The sequence below is a fragment of the Anser anser genome (genome assembly GCF_964211835.1).
Source record: "Anser anser genome assembly, chromosome: 2".
In the NCBI taxonomy this organism is placed as follows: Eukaryota; Metazoa; Chordata; class Aves; order Anseriformes; family Anatidae; genus Anser; species Anser anser.
Window position 1 is genome coordinate 110,683,420 of NC_139721.1, and position 21,944 is coordinate 110,705,363.

Sequence of the window (21,944 nt, forward strand, 5' to 3'; positions counted from 1 at the left end):
TTATGTTCAACTCTCCCCTTTCCAAAACTTCTGATAGAAGTGCTGGTAGATGTTCTCTAGCCTGTCAAGGATGAAACAAACACAGGGAAATCTTGGAAAGACATCAAGCAGAGAGGAGCCTCAATCACAACGATGAGATATCAAGTGTGGATAAAGATCCAAACTTAGCCAGGGCCTTAAGCCCCTTGCCTGAGGTTTATTTGGCCCCTTTCTGTCCATAATGTCAATTCTTTACAACTCTTTACAATTTTAAACCAAATTCTGTGACACTGGCCATTCAGGAACTCAGGCTGGTTTTTGTTAAATGCTGGGAAAATTGGCCTTTTTGACATGGAGTTTTAACTTTTGCCTCTGGGAAGCAAAGAAAATAAAAATAGATAAGTAACTACAGCATGAGAGTGAGGTTTACATAGCCCATGTAAATGGCCATACTTTCTTTATTTCAACCTGTTTCATCTTCAAACTATCTTTTCAGCTTTACATTAAAGATGGATCTTATCATAGATATCTGTCTCAAATCCAAGGCTAGATTTGGAACATCCTCTACCTGGGTCAACCCCTTTTAACCCCATGCCTGCCCATTACAGCATATAAGCCCTGGTTCAGAACTGCACCAGAACTTCCAAGCTGCCCTCTTAAAATTAATTAATTATTAATAATAAAAAATATATTTATAAACTTGCTGCTCTGCTGCTCATAAAGCTTCCCTCTGCTTCAATTTAGTCTGTCTCCCTGTAGGTCATCCAATAGTCAATTAAAGAGAACTTGTCTTATTGCCCCATACATTTTGCCTCTTAGCGTTAGTATGTGCTGTTCAGGAAGCAAAAGAAAACAGTTGTTTACTAGCGTGACAATGCCTTACAAGCATATTGAGTACATTTCTTGCATCCCATCTCTTCCCCTTTCTCCCTGTAAGGCCAGAAGCCTGTTCTTACAGATGTTTCATGGTCAAGGCCAGAGCTGACAATCAGAGTGGTGAAGGCACCATGCAGCAACACAGCTGCTCTTTGCTCACATGGGAAGTCCTTAAGGGGAGGCTACCAGCACCACTGCCCCTGCCTTGATAAACACACCCCTGCCTTGATAAACATGGCTGTACAGACACTGAAACTGGTTGCAGATCTCCCCTTTGCTCCCATGATGCAGATACAGACCACTGACTCAAAATCTCTGTGCTCTAGGATGCCTTTCCTGTTTTAAACATGACCATTTTTATCCATGACAATTTCAAAATTTGGTATCTTGGAAACTCCCAGGGCTCAATACAAGTCACATGAAGTCCCAGTGGAAAACAGATTCTTCCGTTTTGATAACACACAGTTTGTTTAGAAAGCTGGCAGTTCAGAGGAGACTGAACCATGGTTCCTGCCAAGCTGGAGCCTCGCACTACAGTAACTGGGGCAATGACTAAGGATTATTATTTTTTTCCCACAGTAGTAGAATCGAGACATCATTCATCTATGTATGTTTCCCTCTGTTTCAAACGATGGCTGTTAAAGGATGACCCACACACTTACAGAAAATGTAATACTTGAGAGAACCTCTTTGTCCAGCCACTTGCTCCAGAAAACTCAGGTCATGTACCTCCAGCAACCTCTTTGTTCAGATACCCCTGCTGGCCTTTAAAACACAAAACGAAGTCCTCCTAAGGTTATATAAAGGAGAACCTCAATAAAACATCAAATAGACGGAAAAGCATTTCTCCTCCTCCTTCAGTGAGCATACAGCAGCCTCCCCACTAGGTTCACCCCTCCTCACACACGAGCCCAGCACTTGTAACAATCTTAGTAACTTGTAACAGTCTTAGAGAGCTTCCCCTCAGCCTGCTGGAGGCTTACGCCAACTACTGATCTAGTCTTAATCCTATCGAACCATCAATATCTTCAAACACCTTGTTGGCTTGTGAATGGCAAGGAAAGAGGGGGTTATTCCTTGTCATCCTCAGCCCAGCGAACACCAGGCTTGGTAATCACACCACACAATGTCTAAGGTCTTCCTTATAGGTGCAGTCCTACAGAGAACAAATGCGTTCCCTCTCCCCGCAGAGGAGAATGGGCACCACAAAGGAGCCCATCTTCGAAAATTACTCAGGAGGTAGCACAGCAGTCACCAAGACCCAGAAGCTTTTTACAGAGCCCCAGAGGAAGGACTGCCAGTGGGATTTAACAGTGTAAAACACATGCAAACATGACCAAAAAAATCCAGCTGCTGCCAAGCCAGTTGCATTTTGGGTGCAACTTGGTCTCAAGCTGACTAGTGCTTTGAGGCGGTCTTCCCACACCTTTTCTTTATTGTTAGCAGCAAAAACATGCCAAAGGGGTGCGGATCTGCACAAATGTGAAGCTGGGCTACTCAAAAAAGAGAAAACACATGTCTTAATACAGAAGAAGAAAAACAGTCCCTCCACCCTTTCCCCACTGCACCTTCTACACCTGCTGTGTGCTCACACGTTAGAGAGCTCCCAATTCTTCTTTCAGTCCCAGAGCTTTCAGTGCTTTCTGCTCAGCTCCAAGGCCTGCACCATTCCTGCTGGCTCCCAGGAGACCCTCTGTGAAGGCCATGCAGGGATGTCACAGCCAACTGCCATGCTCAGGGGTTTCCCATTTTGCTCTGATCTGTGTTTGGGTAGGGGTGTCGGGGAACAAAAGGATGCCCTAAACTACACCCTGAAAAAGACCTTCTGCCCTCCCTTATAGACCTTAAAGAAGGGACATTTCCCCCCTCTCTTCAAAACTGAAGCAGGCAGAATAAAATAACCTTCTTCCTTGCTTCTCACCCATGTTTTTTATAACAAAATAACATATACACAAGCTGCAAACAAATAAAATAGCTACCTCCCTTCAGAGCAAATTATACAGCTTTTCCTGGCATATTTTTCCACTCTAAAACCACCCCAAGAAGGAAACCAATAAGTGGGCACCCTCAGGAGGCTGGGGACAAGCACCAGAACAAGCTCCACTATAAATCAGTTGCACAGTCGCAGATACAAAAATGATGAGGATGCAGAGAAGCCCATAAGGAAATCAACCATTTTGTCAACAGAGAAGGGCTTGAATATTGTGCAGTAAATATGGCTAGGGGCCACACACTGAGCAGTAAGGAGAAAACTAAACATTAAGTTTCTGCTCAGTAATTGATCACAGCCCATTCTGTGCACAAAATAAGGCAGGAATGAGAGGGGGGAAAACAGTAGAAGTGTGTGTAATTAAAGGCTACAGGAGAGAAAGAGAGTCAGGAGCAGACTGAGATACCATGGGTAACCATTCTGGCATTCCCTGACCTGAAAGCATCATGCACTTGTGTGTATGAGTGTGTGTGTGTGTGTGTGCATGCTGTGCACATGCAATTACCCCACCAATTACACTGATTAGTGGCCAAGTTCATTGAGAGGCTTCTACAGGGAAGGGAACTGAGGCTGGAAGAACAAGTGACAGAGCTCTAGCAGCAAGAAGCTATGCAGAAAGTCAGAGTAAATGTTTCCTTATATTGCCCATGCATATATATAATTCCCACTAGTGCAGAACTTAGGTGAGTAGGGAGGAGGTACAGGCAAATTGCAGGTTACCTGCTGGAAAACTGTAGCCTTGCCTTTGCAACTCTGAATGCATCCTTTAAATAATTTCTCTTTTAATGTGCACGTATTCAGCTTTAGTGTGAACAATGGCTGGAGTAGGAGGAATTCATGCCGCCTAAATTTGAGTGATAATCTTCAGTGGGAAGCTAGACACCTACCCATCATTTATACCTTTAAAAAACCTCCTCCAAAATGCCGTTTCCCTGCAGATCCTGCAGTTCAGTTGACTTTGACAAAAAACAGTTTCTCCAGTCTCTGGGACAGGCCAGAAGGAGGGTGAGTGTAGTCATTCTTCCCCAAGGCAAGGCCTGGGTGGAGCTGCAAGAAATGAGGCAGGCAGTGAATGGGAAGTGGAGGTAGCCTGGGGAGGGGAGGTGGTGTGAGCAAGTACTGAGGCAGCAGCTGGGGTGAGAGAGGAAGCAGTCAGTGCTGGGGGAGAAGAGAAACTAGATAACTCTGTTCTCTCCAGGCAAAAAGGGGGCATGGATGAGGGAAATCAGAGGGCAGCTCTTGTTACTCTGACTCCTGGCAACCCGGGAAGCCTTGTTCCACCCATTAGAAAAACGATCGGTCTATAGTCTATAGCATAGAGAAAAGAGGGGACGGAGCCTGGCTGTTTATTTCGGGCATGAGGCACCCCGTCCACGAAACCTGCCAAAGTTGCCAGACGTTTTTCCACTGGTTTGGGCCTAGTGAGGCCAGAAAGCCAACTGCTAATCTCTAACACATGCGTTGTCTCAGCAGTCGCAGCGGGGTGAGGCACAGGGGCTCTAATTTTCGCTCACAGCCTTCCCGCTAACGCCCAGCGTGCCTCTCCCTTCACCGCCAGGCTTTGCTGCTTCTGCGCCGGCCATTTTCCACCCTCTGTTTCCAAAAGCCAGCTGTAGGGCCAGGGAAGGTGGTGTAGCAGCGTGAGGGAGCAAAACCCAAGTGCAGCCACTTAAAGCAAATATTATTTTTCAACTGAAATACTTTTTTTTTTTTTTTCCCAGTTTATTTTTAGAACAATGGTAAAACATACAAATCCTAGAGGCCTCAAGCACTTTCCTGCTGTGCTGGTGACTTAATTTATTTCTTTAATTTGTTAAAACCTCACCAAAAAAAATGTTATTCTTTGGAGACTTTGCTAGCCCAAGTTTTGCATGTATTATTTGCTGCAAAAGATTAATGAGGTAGCGGAGGCAATTTTTAATGGATTCCCTTGGTTTTCTCTCACTCTCCCTCACTTTTCCATTTTTTTTTTGTTGTTTGTTTTTTTGTTTTTTTTTTTTTTCCAACTAACACGGCAGTCCAGGTCCATGAATCTGCTAAGTGCTCTCTGCAGGCAGGATGCACAGTAAGGGAAGAAAGTCATGAAGTCTAAAAGCCTCTTTCACAACTCCTCCCCTTCTCTTTCACCACCGGGAGCCACGGCGTTACCCAGCATGCTGCACCAGCCTCCTGCACCTCCTCCAGCACCTCTGCAGCTCCATCTTCTGCAGGGTTTGGAGGGACTGGATGGTGCTGACACCCCAAGTTTACAGGAAGGCTGTGCGTGTGACAAGGGCTAATCCTATGCATAGTTTGGAGGTGCTGTCAGCCAGCCAGACAATGCGCTGAGGCCCTTCTCTTGGCTTGGGTTAGAAATCTGCCGACACTCCCAGCGACTCTCGGGGAGCGTGTTGGAGCTCAGCCGCAGAAAACTTCCCATCGACCTGCTTCTCTTACGGGAACTCAGTGCTGCCTGGGGTGTAGCAGCAGCACAAGCTTTGATGGTGATGACTGAGGATCAGATCTGTTTCTCTTACCTCACCCAGAACAACCAGGCTATTTGTCAAGAAGATGCACTATGCTCAGAAGTGTTTAAATCCTTTTTACTCTCTCAGCCCACATGCAGCCTCTGTTCCAGCGCAGCTCTATGCGGGAGATTTTGCCTAACAGGAGGTGAACTGGAGAGAGACATGAGGAAAACAGAAAGTGAGGGAACACAGGGAGGGCGGGTGAAGATGCTGGGGTCAGGGCAGAGAGAGACATGACATGTTCCTTATGTTCCTTGTGATAGTTCTAGAGACAGGGTAGGTCTGTAATCAGGCAAGGATGTGTAAAAGGGAAAAGAAATCACAACTCCCTTCTGCAGAAGTTAGGAAAAGGAAGGTGCAAATCTGCTGTAAGGCAGCCAACAGAGGCCTCTACTCTTTCTCCACATGCAAGGCTGATTTTTGAACCTGAATGAACCAAAGAGAAACTTTACTTCATTCAGGCTTGGTTGTGAGCAGCCACTCTTCTAGTTTGCCTCCCTGCCTTTAGGGAAGTCTGCTCATCACTTTAGGGCTGGACACTCTGTCCTATTTACAGAAGGGCTGAACTCCAAAAGACCTACAGCATGACTAAGACCAGGCAATTCACATCATGACACTCAAATCACTTGGAAAAGTTTGGAAATCTGTCCAAATTGGATCACCAGAGAGAACGTACAATAAGACGAGAGTCGGGGTTTGGCTGGTGGTCCAAGGGCCACATATGGTCTGTGGGACAAATCCACGCAGACCAGTACTTTTTTGCCACAGCCTCAACCCCAACACTGTCAAGACCATTGTTAGACACAAAAGTTCCCTGAGCAATTGAGCCCCTACAGTGTGCTATTCAAGCAAATACACCAGTGCATTTTCCTCACCCTCTTTTTTTCCCCCCAAGTGGTTGATAACACCAAACAGAAACAGCAAAGCTTAGCAACAGTGTAGGAACAGGGAAAGGGCATGAGAGTACCTGTCTGGAGCAGCTGTCTCAAAGTCAATGACATACAATAAATAACCCTGAACACTGGATGACAGAGCTGTCATTCTCCCCAGAGGTGCCAGAAATGTCACAAACCACAACAGAGACCTGGCAGTGATTTGAAGACCCCACAGAAGAATTTTTATAGCACCATATTTCATAGCTTCTTTTGTTATCTTGTGGGACCAACTTCCTGATCTCTCCCCTGTCTCTGCCTCCCCATTCATTGGCATTTACTCAGAAACTCTCAGTCTCCACTGCTGGTGATGTATTCAGGTCACTGGCTGCTTATCCCCAGAGGCACCTAGATCACTCCAATGCACAGAAAACAGAGGGCTTCATGTACTGTGCCTAATGCTGGGATCCAAAGGAAGGGCTGCTGAGGGAGACAAAAATAAAAAATAAAATGATAGCTCCTTTCTGGTTCGGACTAAGAAGCATGGTCACCTGTGAGGAGGAAATGTCCCCTGTGTACTTATCTGTTGTCAGAGGCAAGACTTCTGCCTGCACTGAACTCTGTGCTATCAGACAAGGTAGCTTAGAGCTACCTCAGGCATTTCTAGATGAGTGGCAAGCACAGGCTTATCCCCTCTAAGGTATCCTGAGAAAGTATGAACAATTACTTCTACCAACAGAAGTTTGACATGTCCAGAGATAGCCCTTGGAACCTCGGAACATCACTGACTGTATTCTCCAGTATACCACTTTGATCAAAAACTCATATGGATTCCCCTTCTGCGTTTTATTTATTTATTTATTTATTTATTTGGTTTTGCTTTGCTTTGTTTTGCTTTTGAATGGGATGACGCATGATCAACAATACTGTAAAGGTATAGTAATGGTACTTAAATAACCTCATACACAGCAAAGATTCCCATACACATTCATTTAAAGTTGGCCTGAGGCAAGCCAAATACACAAACAATTAGAGATCTGTAGGCATGCCAAGAAATATTCATGCAGCTTATAGGCCCAAGAGAAAATGTAATAAAGATTAAGAATATTATTAACACATATATGGAGGTAATAGTGTTTGATGAATTTCTGTATTGAGTACCTCTGCGATCCTGGCAAGCCCCAGAAAAAGGACTGGACTGACATTTTCCATGTTTTTCTACAGCTGTCAAATCTGTAGCACTGCTGTAGCACTAAGTGTCTGAAATTTAAAAGGCTGCTAAACCATCTTCCTTTGTTTTGTTACACAGTAATTAGATCCACCTCAGTCACCCAGTTCCTGACAAATGTTTCTGCTTTACTCACATACCAAGATGTCTATTGCCCATTTCTTTATTATTTTTTTCCAAACAAAGGCTTCCTTTTCCTGAACCCTGTAAATTTTTATTCCCAACAGTATTTAGCACACAAAGCAGGTGATATCAGAAGTGCAAATGCTTCCATATTCTTTGAATTACTATAAACTGTTGTATGGTTTTGTTCATATAAAGTACACAGTCTTTTGATTTCCTGGCCAGTCCATTCCTCGCTCACAAGTTAACAAGGCTATAGGCAGGGAGAGACATAAGAAAGGCCACCCAATTAAAGGGAGAAAATGAAGATCAAAACAGCTACCGTGCTGTCATCTGGCCAGGTACATTTCTATGTACCTGGTGCAATCACTGATAACAGGCTAGTTAACAAAGCGCTTGTCACTTTGCCATGACCTTCATCAGTCACCTGGCTCTAGCTTTATGAGAGCTGACTACTTTTTAAGTTAAAAATGCTTAGATTAAAAATATTAGTAACATTGGAAATCCTCAAACAGCTTCACTGAAATCAACAACAAAAGGAACAACTTTGAAATTACAAGTACTGTGGAAAGGGCTCTGTATAATTTAATACCTACACACACGTTATTTTCATCTCCATTAAACCAGAAGAATCTGAGCATTGAAGGTCCATGCTTCCTTGAGGACTGGGACAGTACCATGTTGCATGTAAGCATCCAGATCAGACCCCTGGAGCTGCTCAGACATAAGCTGATGGATGTAGCATGTACTGTTTTCCTGATTCTGCATCCAGAAACCACAGCATAAGCAGAAGGTCACAAGCAGGGCTCTGAAACGATCACTCATATATTCTCAGCATCCCAAACTGGGCAAGGGTCCCATTGCTCTAGGGATTAATGTTGTGGATTCAGTGTTCCCAAACTCAGCGTTCCTGTTCTTCCACACTGAATGTGAAGTGAGGACAGGCAACTCACTGCTGCACATAGACTACAAGTCTTTATTAAAACACCATGATGAAGATAATCTACATTTCAGAGAGAGCTCATGCCTAAAATTTACTAGGAAAAAATATAACACAAATTTTACTTTTGAAAAGGGAAAAACAAAAACAAGTCTTCCATCAATTCTCCCTCAGGAATATTAAGAGGACTGCCTCTTCAAGTAAGTGGAGGAAGCTGAGAAAAGTTCACCGCACATCATAGCAAATAAAGCTCTTGTTAAATAACAGAAAACAAACCACAGCAATGATTTTTTGACTTGTTCTGCTGCTTTCAAACAAAATTTCTCTGCATTCAGCTGTCTCCAGAGCACTCAGTGAAAGAGAATAGGGAGTCTAAAGTGCTAATAGTTCATCAGAACCACTAGACGTTCCAATTTCCAAAGAAGGCCGGTCAGTTTGCCTCCTGGCGAACTTGGTATTTTACACGATGAGCTGGAAAGAATCCACTTTAAATAAAATAGCAAGGAAAATCCAAATAACCGGAGCAAGAATACAAGTAAGATGTTGTTACCTAACAGTCAAGTAGGTTTACAACTGGTCTCTAAAAAAACAAAGGAAGAAAACCCACCAAAATGCTGAATGCAAAGAACAGCTGGATCATTTTTCGTGACCTGGCCTAATGCAGCAAGATTGGAATTTTTAAGTTCCTGAGTTTAAAAAAAAAAAAAAAAAAATGTTGCTGTTCACTTTCTGCCATCCGTATTAGTTGTATTAGTTGTCATTTGCCCCCCAGGACCAAACTATTCAAAATCCAGATAACTAATTAGCACCAAATCAAACTGAAGGAACAGCACCACAGCTTTACATATTGTCCTTGAAACATTTGTACAGCAGGAGTGACCTTTTGATGAGATAGGACCATTTGTTGACTCCCTGAATCCCATAGTTCAGACTACCTACTTGAAAATATTTCCCATGAAAAGCCTCTCAACAGCTGCAAGCTCCACCGGTCTGGCAGTGAATTGCAAGCAAGATGAAAACAAACCTAAGGAAAAGGGAGAGCATTCTTAGTCATTTATTGTATGTTCAGCAGGTATTGCTCATTTACTTATTTGGGAAATATCCAGACCCCTTTCCTACAGCTCCTTCTCTGATGCTTTCCTGAAACCTACAGTATTGTGAACTGCTTTAAAGAGGACAGCTTTTGTGCCACCAGAGTTAGCAAGGGTGGACATAGATCTTATCACAGCAAGGGACCCCCATGATCACTTGGGCAATAACAAAGGAACTATCTTACCACATCAGCTGGTGCTCACTAAGGGTCAGGAGAGGAAGGGAACTTTGATGACACAAATTTCAGGTTTCTTCCTATGGAATACTCTGGCATACCCAGACATGGATATGAACATGATGCTTATTGCTGGGTACTATTCTTTCAGGCACAAATTTCCTGATCTTACAGGGCTGTTTCACCTAGTAGCTCCCAACCTGACTTCCTGAAAGCAGCAGAGGACAGCTGCTGAAACCTCATCCATCTAGACAAAGTCAACATGACCTGTGGATGCAGTCCAGCTCTGCCAGGAAGGACCTAACAGTGAGTGCGGCTGAGGAAATATTATTGCAGCCTGGAGGCTTTTTCATGCAGGGTTCTATTTTGGTGCAACATTTCTTGTTGCGTGAAAATACCTGGGACACTTTGGGAACTGTAGCCACAGATAACATTTAGTTCTAAGTCACAGCGGCTTTGCTGATACGTGTTTCACCACACTTCTGATTTGGGTGTGAATGTTCATGTAAGGGAACACTGAAGGATAATATACTGTGTAATCATTTGTCATGGCCCAGAACATATAATGAACCCAACAAAAAGTGCAGTAAATTAAATAAGTGTTCCTTGCCAGTCCAAACAAACATTTTTTCTATTGCTTTTACAAGACTGTACTAACCCACAGAACTCCAGTGTTTTAGGACTTCATTTATTAGCAGCAAGAAAAAAGTCACACTGATCTGAAGCAAGACAGAAAAGTGCATTAGCCCAATTTCATCATCAACACAGAAGTAGTGGATATATATATACAAGGAAATGTTTACTGGATCCCTTTGCTAATACACAAGTTGATCTAATCTAAAACCATTCCATAATACATATTTCCATATAATGAACCATTTTGATGCAAGCTATTTAATGTGATTGCTGTATTTTTTTCAGGCAGGAGAGCCATGTGAGGAACAAATGATGGCACTTCAGTCCACAGGATTCACTGTTTGCAGGAGGAGGTGGACTTCAATCAAAATTAATTAACCTCTTTTACTTTATCTATGTTGAGAGAGAGAGAGAGAGAGAGAGAAAGAGAGAGAGGGAGAAAGAGAGAATCGCTGACTTAACTGATGGGAAATCCTCAAGGACCTGGATAAAGAAGTCGTGTGTGTCCACTTGCCCTAACCTCTATTTGGCCTTCTAGCTAGGTACAAAGGGCATATAAGTAAAGCATCTGATACGTCTTCTCTCTGGGAAACTCAACAAGTTAATAAGTCATTTTGAGCTATTATGTTTTGATGCATGGAAGAAAAAAAAAACTTGGCTTTCCTGAGACAGTACAGCTGGGTAAGTACAGAATTTCCCGGCACTATTTGAGCCTGGGTGGGGTGGGAAAGAAAAAAAAAAAAGAGAGAGAAAGTGAAGTTTATAAAGAGGAAAAAAAGAAACGGAACAGAAATCATGCCAGGAATTCAGGAAATCTTTCCTTCCTTGTTTCATTTATGGAGATCAAATAATCCAAATTAAACATGAATCCCCTTGCAAAATACTGAGGTATCTACTTAAACTAGGATACCGAAGGCAATAAAACTCACAAAGCTCAGCTCTAGTCCTTCAGATACCCATATAAGCAAGTAGCTTAATTAATAGGTCTTGTGTCTGCAGGATCAGCATTCCATACAGACAGTCCCTTAAGGAGGAACCGACCTGTGTACATGCCTACAGCCAAAGCAGTGATATCCAAGGCCTCACTGTAGACCTTCAGGCTCCTCCAGAGTACAGGTAGAAAACAGCAGCTGCGGATAAGATATGATCACACCAAAGCTGCTGCCACAGTTCAGAGAGATCTCATCCTTCAACAAAGGAAGACACAGAGGACTGCTAGCATTTAGAGAAGGGCTATGAAGCTGGTGAAGGGCCTGGAACACAAGTCCTGTGAGGAGCGGCTGAGGGAACTGGGGTTGTTTAGAATGGAGAAGACGAGGCTCAGGGGAGACCTTACTGCTCTCTACAAATACCTGAAAGGAGGTTGTGGGAAGCTGGGTGTTGTCCTCTTCTCACAGATAACCAGTGATAGGACTAGAGGGAATGGCCTCAAGTTGTGCCAGGGGAGGTTCAGGTTGGAAATTAGGAGACATTTCTTCTCAGAAAGAGCAGTCAGGCATTGGAACAGGTTGCCCAGGGAGGTGGTGGCGTCACTATCCTTGGGGGTGTTCGAGGAAAGGTTGGACATGGTGCTTAGGGACATGGTTTAGTGGGTGACATTGGTAGTAGGGTGATGGTTGGACCAGATGATCTTGGAGGTCTATTCCAACCTTAATGATTCTATGATTTTTCCAAATCTGTTGCACTGCAAAGTGAAATGGCATAAGCCATTATGGACACAGGATAACCTACTTCACTTATTGCTGCAGTGGTTGAGACTGTGTTCACAGCTATTCCTGGCCTTCAGATGGGAGGAAGGACTTCCAGTCTTACAAAGGGACATTTTTATCGTCTGCTAACATTAAATCACTTATTTTTTCACCTGAGCACCTCAAAAAATGCATGTTTTTCAGGACCTAGAAATCATGCTGCCTCTACTTACAAAAAACTCGCAGTGCTCAAACAAATTAAGTCAACAGAGGGTGTGTGGCAGAAGTCAAACCCACTTTCTGAGTCCCATTCATGAAATGACCGGTTTTCTCTCTTCTCACTTTCACTTGGGCTTCCCTAAGCTACATGATTTTTGTACCTAGGCTTTTCAAAAGACACAAATATCACTGAATACACACAAGAACAAGTTCAGCTTCATGCCTACACACAACATGTTTGCAAATATTTGTTCCACGTATTGATTTTGTCAATATTACTGACTCCCCTGACTTGCTTCCTGTGGCCAAACAAGGGCAAATAATTTCTTAAGAGAAGTCTGAAGTACATCATGCAGATGTATGTAAGCCAGTACCTCCCCCACATACCCAAGTTTAGCAGGCAGATATTTCAGAACCAGCTTGCAGGAGGTGGCTCTGCAAACATGTAGGCTTTTTAAAGCAATGCACAGGTACAGGGATGATTTTCATGTCAAGAAAATAAGGCTAACTCCATAAAATATACTGCTTACTGCAGTTGTTCACAGACCTGTGAAGTCTGAATAGACCATTCAGATTCCACCCTGGCACTCTGCAAACAGCCCAGGGGATTTCTTCCAGTGATTTCTTCATTAAGACCCTAACTTTTGGCTAATCTCAAGCATGCCTTCCAGAACGAAAATCAACTTAACTTCAGAGACTTCAAGGCTATGTCAACACTAGCTTGCATAACACAGACCTGGGGCAGGCCACTAGAGCATGACCATACATCCATATTGCTAGCAACATGCTGCTCAGCTACCTCCAAATGCCCCTCATGTCATACAGTAGGAGCCTTTTCAGGAAAAACCTTGGCCAATCCATCTGTCAGGGCACATTGCTTCAGGCTGACAGGATAGGCATTGATGGATTCAAGCCAACATGGGTGTATCTCAAGAAATGCCCTATCCTGAATCCATTTTATTCATTGTGTAAGACAGGTTTTTCCTACCACATCATATAGCTGGTCCAGAGCTAGTGTTTGTTTGGATATGAATTGAATTGGAGACAGAATCCAAACTTGGAAACATGCTCGAAAGGCAGCTCAACCACGGCCCACATGCACAGTCCCCATCACTCCTTTTCTCATGTCCCCTTCTTCTGAAGCACTCCTCCTCACTGAGGGCATAATTCTGCAGATTAAGGAAATAATGACTTAATCTGAAGGGGTACAATTAGCCAGTGAAGCCCTATTAAAATCAGCCATATAAACTGATGTAAGTCATGGTAACTTTTTGGCTCAGTTGCTCTACCGAGTTTCATAGATACTGATCCCTTTGCACATGACTGCAGCTGCCTTGTACCTCCCACTCCTCCTTTAATTTTCTGTCTTCATGTAAATGAAAAAAAAATAAAAAAATAAAAAAATCAATCAAGCCTCACTTCATCAGTAATAAATCAATTGCTTGGATCACCTGACTATCAAACAATGACCTTGTGGTTGCAAAGGCTCAGAATATGCAAGTATATGGATGACAGAAAGTAAAAGAGACAAAGAAGTATTTTATGTATGTATTTGCTTTAGTTCGTAGCAGGTCTTTTTGGTTCTGAACACATCTGCACTCTGCAGAAGGGCTGCACTGATAGAAATTCTCCTTTCCCACTTGCCAGGGTCACCCCCTGATAAATCAAAACATTGCTATCCTCTTTTCATGCTATTCTCTCAGACTGTATGTTGTATTTATAAACACAAATTTTTCCTGAATACAAATGAGTGCAAAAACATCAGAGGCAGACTAGAACTGTTGGGACATGCATGGGACAGAGTTTCTTCTAGAGATCAGACCATATAACCAAATAAATAAGTCAACATCTATCCGCGCACTTCCAAACAAGATAAGGAAATATCTCAAACTTTCCACAAAGCCCATACTACCTCTGCTCGAAGCCAGGAGGCATCAGAATCCATCCTGTTGTTTCCCTTGCTAGTGCTGTATTCCTACAGAGCTTCTGCACTTGTTCGGGGCTTCTTGTTGTTGTTATTGTAAAACAGAAGCGTTACACAAGACAAGAGAGCTTGACAGCTTTCCCACAATCCTCAGCATGTGGGAATAGCAAGTAACAAAGTGTTAACACCTGCCAACTGGTGGTTAGGTGTAAATGTCTCTGTTAACAACAAACACTGCTGCTAGCAGTCATCAGAGCAAAGCAGCAAATCTGTTCCCTTCTCCAATGCAGAAAACACCAAACAATAACATTAAAAAAAAAAAAAAGCACCTAATTGCTTGATTAAGATGTAGCAGTGTTGGAAACTGCTGATCTAGAACATTGAATCTCTGACATTTACTTCACTCTTGATTAAACACAAATGTTTAAAACTAGCTATTGTGCAGGCAGAAAGAAGCTCAGAGTACTGTGTACCATCCAGGGAATTATGACAGTGAAACTTTCCACAAAGAAACTACAACAAGGCCACCTTCTCTGAGCTGTTTCATAAAAGCATCAGCTGCTGAGACCCTCTGGCAAAAAAAGAAGGGATGAAAGACCAACGAGGAGGAATTAGGAGTCAGGTAACACCTTGCTTTACTTTTCCCAATGTAGACCTTCCATGAAACTTTGCAAAAAAGTCCAATTACTGCTCTGAAAAGTGATGCTGAACAGGGACATTAGATCTGTTTCTTTATACAGAGAAGGATTTGTTGTGTATTTTTAACAAATGGTTTCAGTTGGTGATTTCCTAGGCACTGATTTGTCACTGATTTGCATGTGACTAATGTCTGAGGCCTGAGGCTAAAAACCTGTCTATTCTAGATTTGTCCTCAGTAGCCAGCTTGTCTGCTTTATTGCCATTTCCCCATGATAAAAAGGTAAGGGAGAAGTGGGTCGACTCACCAGCCTCACATAAGATACAGATCACCAAGTCAGAAAAAGGCAAACTCCATTAATCCACACTATCCACAAAAGCCCACTGCTGTCCAAATGTTTCCAGTGAACACACAGGAAACTCCAGCTCAGCTGGGGAGGAACATTAATCCCAGTTTCTATCAGCCTGCAGTTCTTCAGTAATTGCTATCAGGAAAACTTACTATCCCACTCTTGGGGAGCAAGGGAGATTTTACCTTTATATCTTTTCCATAAAGATACTGCCTGAAATACTTCAGACAGCAGTGATGGTACCTGGTTAATCAGCTGGTGTCAAGGAAAAGAGAATTTTAACCTACATCAGTTCCCCAAACTAGGTCACAGGAGAAGGGGAGGGGAAGGCAGGGGTCACTTCTTTTGGTTGCAGTACCACTTTAGGTCAGCATTAATGATGCATGAAACAAAGGCTTTCAATAGTCGACAGCTTGAAAGGGAGGACACATGTTCCTCCTACTGAAACAAAGGGCACATGTTCCCCTTACTTCCTGAAGCATCAAGTATTTGAAAGCTCTGCAAGTAGTAGATGGTGAGTGGTAGTAATAGACTTAAAAAGACTGGCAAACCATTATTCCTGTTCTAAGCAAAATCATTCCCCAAATTGCTAAAGTGAAGGCTCAAACAGCATTTGATTAAATTTCCATGCAAATGTCCGTATGGGTAGAAAATGGACAAACAATTGTTTAGTTGTCCAAAAGTGTCCTTCTCCACTAGGAATGGGTGAACTGGGTAATGAACTGGCCTGCCAGCATGAATATTGACCTATTTACTGAGCTGCATGTTTCCAAACAGCAGTTGGAATATTTTTGGCTATAGGCAGATTAGGATCACCTGCACCAGATCAGCATTAGAGGAAAATTTCCAAGGTTCATGTGAGCATTCAGGCTCCTCAGCAGCTGAATTTAGACTTTCAGTCACACGGTTTCCATGACTCAGCCATTTGTTAGTCATCCTTTGCCTGTTATATCTCAGGAAAGTTACAGATACCCGTAATTAGAAAGGCAATCCCCCTCCTTCTGTCTCCTCGCTGCCTGATCTCTAGATATCATGTCCTCCCACTCCCTTATTTACCAGAGGCCATGTGCTAATTCCTTTCCATTCCCTTCCAGACTAGATTAATTTCGTTGCAATCTCTCTCATTTTAAGTATTTGCAATGGTCTCTATATCCTACCCCGTGCACCAAACACTCTAGATGAACTGATCCTCTTGCACCCCTCCTCAGCCCTCCCTTTTCCAAACCCAGCAGCCTTGCCTCAGTCCTTGTCTCTGTCATGTGCAGGTTTTAATCAATGACTGCCCTCTGGGCTCTCACAGGGCACATTGAGTCCAGTACCATTCTTACACAGTCTGGGAGCATGACGCAGAAGAGCTTGGTCGTTTCTGTCTAAACCTATCTTGGATCAGTTTCTCTAATTTGTCCAAGTTATTGATCTGTAAAGTTGCCACTTACATGCTTCCCACCAATCTACTGACGGTGTTGTTGCCCAACTATTTCTTTTTACTCTTGCACGCTAGTCCCTCCATGCATTGTTCTGACAGCTCTTCCTCCTTCACTGCATCAAATGGCTTTCTTGTTTTTGCCTTCCAGCCCACTATCTGCTCTCCTTGCTGTTCAGACAATCAACTCCCACCATCACTCTGCCAGTGATAACTGCGTTGATCGCACACAAGTCTGGTTTTCCTTATACCCCAAAACAGATTTATCAGCTTTGCAATTTTTTCATATTCTCCATTTGGTGAAGAACAGAGATTTCTGGACTAGCAAAGCCAGAGGAACAACTCTCCTTGTTCAGGCTAAGACAAGGAAGCTCCCATTCACTAGGTCACTAACCCAGGAGATGCTGGACTGAATTACCAATGTCTGGTCTGAAGCTGGCAAAGGGGAAGGCTGTAACACTTAAATCTCAGATTTATGTACCAGGTACTGGGAAGCAGGAAGAGCCTGGGGTGGACAGGTACGTGGATAGACACATGCCCTTCTCATGTTTTGCACACTGTGAGTATTAGAATGATGGTCTCTTTTGCACAAAGCCCAATCTCTGTTAAGATTAGAGCACAATCTCCCATAAGAAAAAAACATTTCAGTAAAAAAAAATCTAATCAGTACTAAGCTATAAACATCCCCCACACAACAGGTGTAATGTCACTGTTCGCTTCTAAATTCTTCCCAACTTACTGTTTCTCCAGTGTTTGAAGACAGTGGCTTTGTTATTGGTTTATTCTCCCACCGTTTCCTCCCAAATACACACACAAAATATTTTCTAGCTCCGAACTTTAACTCTTTCGGACAACTGTCTCCTAGGCAGAGGAAGATTCTTTCTGTTTGTTCAGACACCTCATGGTACACTGAGACCTCAATGCTTAAATACTCCAGAGACAGAAGGGCAAAACCTGAATGAAGAAACACCAGCATGACCTCCTGCTTACAGCAGAGAGTACATGGTCTGTATTGCTATGTTGCCTTTGCATTTCTGTAGAACCTCGCTAAGGCGACAAGGTAAACTATCCATTACACTTCTCATTCCCACAGTCACATAAAAGCCTACAAAAGAGTTGCAACTAATCTGCATTGGCACTTTTGAAAGCCTTCTCTCTCCTGTGCCCCAGTGCTTTCTGCAACGCAGGGATAAAGCTGTACCTACCACACACAGTCTGGCTCCATCCATCACTTTACCAGGTGCTGAAGATTCTGGCAAGCTCTGATTTGGCACAGTTGGTTTTATATGCTTTTCTTACTGACACAAGCACATTCCTGTGCTTAGTTTTCACATGAACAGGTTAACGATGCATTCTTTACTTGGTTGTATTCAAATTCATGACTGAAAGCTATATCTGCATAGTGTTTTCCCATTAGGTTAATGGCAGTTAATGCAAGAGCACTTGCTACTGGTTATTTAACTGAAGAGGAACAACTAACAACTGGTAGGATATTGGTGCACGGAGCAAGTAACCCTGAGCACCTGAAACATACTGCTAACAAAGAGCATCCGTAGGGATGGGTTGGTACCTCGCTACCTGCCCTGTTCATTAACCTCACTGTAGTACTCAGTTCCTATATATTCAATAGATTCAGTAGTGCCAGTGTACAAAGTTGTGCATAAAGCTATCAGAAAAATAAATTACTCTTCCAGCAGCCTAAACTTTAGGAAATAGATCCCTTTCTTAGTAGTCTGTTAACAAGAGAGATGAGTGGCCCATTCTGTTCCACACTAATCTTAATAGTTTCCAGTACGGGCTCTACTATGTTACTTACAACAGGTACTCATTATTTATCTAATTGAAGGGCAGCTGTGAAAGAAATAGTTATGTTGGTGATGGGATGGAGAGCTCAAAAGGATGAGCTAGATCTACATAACGACAACATAAGGCATAAACGGGAAAAGTACTTCAGCACTGAAGTCAGTGGTGTCATCCAGCTTGAATGGTTCCTTGGATGGTTTAAGGTCTTGGTGCTAGTCAAGGCTTGTTTCTGTTCCTGCAAATCAACACTCCAGCATTGCATTCTGATTTCCAATAGTGGGCCCTGCTCCCCTTTCATCCTTCACCAGTGATGTACAACCATTTCATTGTTGAAAATTAGAAAATCAGATGCTTAATAAAAACGAAAATTTTGTCTTGGTTCTAAAAATCACTCAAGTGAAATGCACGTGGCTTTACTCCACTCAGTAAACTCATATATCATATGCAAATAAATAAAATATTATATATATATATAATATAATATATATACATTATATATAATATATAATAATAATATAATATATTATATATAAATATAATAATAAATAAAATTTAAAAAAATGTAAATAAAAATGTAAAATACTCAGTAAACTGAGGATCTCTCCAGCCTGGAGCAATCAAAGCAGTCATATAGAATGTTGAAGAGACATTTTCCTAGCACTTGTCAGGGTGTATGTCCTGAACATTAAAGTCATCCTGATTCTAAGCACTAAAATCTGAAGAACATACCTAGCAAATAGCAAATATACAACCATTTATCACCAACCTTTTTGACTGTATGGTTTGCCAAAGGCATCAAAGGCAGACCTGAATTTGACATCTGATGATCATATCCTTTATAAGCAAAGGACAGGATGAAAATACGCACCCCTTATTTCTCGCTTCTTTTTTGGCCTCTACTCTTCAGCACCTAAGTAATGACTTACCAGAGGTTACCTCAAGCATCAGTGTGGACAGGCTACCTCTCCAGATGCCTCTCTGTCCTGTTGTCCCATACTATATATTTCTGCCTGTGAGAAAGCAGCTGTTTGCAGCAGCAGAGCTATGGGAATTCCAGCAGTGAAAAAACAGTGCTGTTAAAGAAGGGTCTTGGGGTTATTTGCATCTTTGGGGGATTTGGATGCACTGCAGGGTGAGGTTGGGCCTCATTTTAAGAGAAGGCTCCAGCCCACACCAGTGCCAAGAGGCTGACTAATGCAATTATTTCCTTGCAAAGCAGCATTTTTCAAAGTGCTGATTCTTATTAAGAAAAAGGAAGGGATTTGGAGCTCATATTTTGATCTGGTGCCCAGGATTATTTGGAAATTCTTTTTCCTGGAATGAGACTTTTTATTCCAAATTTCTCCATGGTGGGGAGAGAGGGTTTCCTGGGCAGAATTAGAATAATGATTACAGCCTGTATACAATCAGCTTTAACCACTGTGGAACTCCAAAAATGAATGTTATTGCTCAGTGGCTTCATTGAAAACAGAAGTATTATTTAACCAGAAGGATGGCAACACATGGAAATAGCTCATTATCATATTTTCTCCCTATTTGAAATGTCACATTGAGCATGTATCTTTCACGTCCACTACACTTTAATTAATTTGGACTGTGTTTAAATATATAACACAGCATGCTTTATTACAAAATTCTGACACATTCCCACTGATGAAAAGGGGCTTACTTTCAAACACACGTAATGGCAGTAGGAGTTACCCTCTCTAAATGTTGTTTTAAATACAATAAGAATACCACATCATCTCTGTGTCAGCTTGTGCTTTTCTGTGGCATAGAACATATATAGCAAAACTAACATTATATTCAAAGCTTGATGTTTATTGAAGGGACGATGGTGTTAACATTATTATTCCAGGTCTAAATCTTAAACACTTACCTTATTTACATAATTTCAGGACAAACGTATATTTTGCTCAATGGATGAATAAGATTCCAGCAGTGTGACTAGCCAGGAATTAAGAAGTAGAATTGCAGGGTGTATGCCTGAGATCAAAATGTCTTGTTTTAACGCAGCTGGTGTATCTTCTGTGCATTTTCAAACACAGCTCTTACAAAGGATGGTTGTCCTCCTCCAACCAGGTCTCCAACAAAGTAGAGAATTTATTTCGTTTGCTGACCTTCCTCTGGAGGCACTCCAAAATTTACTCCTGATTTGCACTTGTATAAGCAACTGAGGGAATCAAATCAGTTTTTTAAAATAATGTAAAATAAGAGATTTCATTCAAACTTCAGTATTTCTTGGAATTAAATCCTATAGTATATGGTACACTAACCCTACCGCCCCCCCTCGCCTCCCACCAACCACCCCCGAAGATGGCCTTTTTTCAGAATAATTCCAGAATAATAATGATTTTTATCAGGGAGAGGGTAATTCTGTTCTCAAACTCCTAGATGAAGCCATGTGCAATGGTACTCGTGGAATACGTGTTGTTCCTTAGATAAAAGGAAGCTGTTAGACTTCTGTTCACTGTGTAAAGGCTGCCATGAAAGAACAGCATGGATCTGCTCTGTGTTGTTAGATACTATACTTCTTCTTCTTCCACTCTGAGTATTCTCTGCTCACCCCACATAAACCTTTCCTCAAGGAAACGTTTACACTAAAAAGAAAAATGTTTCCCAGCAACTGAACAACAAGAAAAAACTTGCATTTAAATACAACACAGAATGTCTGTCTTTAAAAATCTGGATTGGTTTTATATTTAATTCATTCAGTGAATTGTAATAAATGAATAAACATAATTTGGAGAAGAATTAAAAAAAAAAAAAATGAACAGGGTTGCTGGAGCCAAAAGCAATAACTGCAACTCACTTTTTCCCGCTTCTTCACTCCTTCGGACCCAAGCATTATTGTTGTGATCCCTTTTTTTGTGCTTTATGTGTTTTGTTTCATTTGATGTCTGCATTAAAGGAACACTCCAGTGTAATATAAAAAGATACTATAATCGCTACATCTAATTACAAAGAAGAGCTAAGTGTCTAATATAAAAACATGCAATAAAAAAGAATAATTAACGATCAGATTGAAAGCCACCAACACGGCAATCTGATGAGGCAAGCTAGGAAGCACTACTCGGCTCTCCCGTTACAGTGTATGGGGAAACAGAATGCCTCCCTGTATGAGAAGATGGGAAGGTCCGTTCCAATACATGGCTCTCAGTTTACCCGCAGCTTTTCCTTTATTTCTTCCTAACTTCAAGAGCATGCTCTTAGTGATTATTTTTTTTCCCTGATTCCCTGGAGTAATGAATGTGAAATTTTATCCTTTTGGCTGCTAGTGGGCAGGATCTTGTGTTCTTTATACATTCAGATCTTCCATCAAAATCATCAGGAATGCATTAAAACAAGTGGGACAGTTTCCTTCTTTTGGCCCAAGTTAAAAAAAACATGGAGTGCAAGACTGAGTAAGCGATTGGCAGCTTCCATAGAGAAGCAGATTATTTAAAAGTATTCCTGAAGGAGTAGTATTCCTTTACCTGGCCA

The 21,944-nt window shown here is 42.1% G+C and overlaps 1 long non-coding RNA gene across 1 annotated transcript in view; it reads right to left on the reverse strand.

The window, feature by feature from the left end:
• LOC310894208 overlaps window positions 1–21,944 on the reverse strand; it is a 105,515-nt gene that overhangs the window by 57,328 nt on the left and 26,243 nt on the right. Inside the window, exon 4 of the long non-coding RNA XR_014579674.1 lies at window positions 19,388–20,634. This is a non-coding gene — a long non-coding RNA (uncharacterized lncRNA). The remainder of the gene's footprint in view (window positions 1–19,387; window positions 20,635–21,944) is intronic.